The sequence below is a fragment of the Ursus maritimus genome, unplaced genomic scaffold (assembly GCF_017311325.1).
Source record: "Ursus maritimus isolate PB19 unplaced genomic scaffold, ASM1731132v1 scaffold_14, whole genome shotgun sequence".
Lineage (NCBI taxonomy): Eukaryota > Metazoa > Chordata > Mammalia > Carnivora > Ursidae > Ursus > Ursus maritimus.
Window position 1 is genome coordinate 41,036,591 of NW_024423786.1, and position 1,277 is coordinate 41,037,867.

General features: G+C 53.5%; 1 protein-coding gene across 1 annotated transcript in view; it reads left to right on the forward strand.

Annotated features, from left to right (window-relative positions):
* Positions 1 to 1,277, forward strand: part of LOC103675115 (SREBF chaperone) — a 72,259-nt gene that overhangs the window by 822 nt on the left and 70,160 nt on the right. The gene's annotated exons all lie outside the window — the stretch shown is intronic.

Sequence of the window (1,277 nt, forward strand, 5' to 3'; positions counted from 1 at the left end):
ACGTGGCCAAAGCTGCCAGTAGAGAGGGAAGTGCACTCAGTATGGGGAGGCACCACAGTCACTGAACAGTGGGCAGGGCTGTGTATATGATCTGTCTGCTGACCGAGAAGGCAACAAGGAAATAATCAACTGTAATGACTTATACTTGAGTACTCTCTCTAGGTGCCCTCTCCAAAGCCCCATCTGAAACCAGAAGCCAATCCTGAATAAGGGGCAAAATCTTAAAGGTCACTTCAGACCAATGTCAATTGTCCCCACTATTTAATTTCCTGGTGACAATAGTGGGCAGGGAGGGAGACAAGACATGGGCGGCCTTGGAGAGGTGGTCCTGAGTCCAGTGGAAACGAATGGGTGTGAAAGAGAGGGTATGCCTCTTGGAAGAAGGCTTAGGAGAGGCCAGGGGGCTGGACCGGCAGACGGGCCACTTCTGAATCCCACCTTGCATTGTGGCTGTATCTACACAGTATGCCATCCCAGAGCTGCGGCCTCTGAGGGCAGGAGCAGGGTCTGCCTGGCCTGGGTGCGGCTGAGCTGAGCGTGCCAAGGGCAGCAGGGTTGGGGCTTATCCCTGACACTCGAGACCCGGTCCCTTGAGGGCAAGGGGGTGTGATCGAGGTCCCCGTGCGCGGGCCTCGGGCAGTCTCAGCGCGCAGCATCCCGGGTTGGCCAGCGCTGGGCGGGCCGGGGCGTGTTCCCCACAGCAGGCGAAGCCTCCTCGGTCCCCCTTGTATGAGACCCAGTAAGGAGACCTCCCTCGGGGTTTTCGGGACGCTCAGATGAATGCTCAGCTCAGCACCCGGCACAGAGTAAATGCTCAGAGGTCGCAGCGATGCGATTCCAAGCAAGACACGGTCCGTGTAAAATGATTAAATGCCCATCCGCGAATGGAAAAACCCAACACCCTAAATCTGCCACCCAGACATATCCACCCACTACACATCAGCAGCACCCAGACCCGTCGTTCTCCGTGGATGGCTTTCAATAAAAATGAGATCGTACTCTACAGTTCATTTTGAACCATCTTTCCGGAGCTGGTTTCAACATCAGTAAGTATTCATAAAACTTATCCTTTAAAAAGGCTGTAGGGAAACTCGTTTTATGGACAGAATTTATTCGACCCATCTGTATTTGTTGTGCATCTGTATTGTTGTTTTTAGTTTTTTGGTGTTTTAAAAGGGGACCTAGGCATCTTGCGCACGTTCTTGATAATTCTCCGGAAGGTGCTGTCAAGTCCTGGAGCTGTACTCAGGGTCCCGCCCCATTTCAAGCCCCGCCCC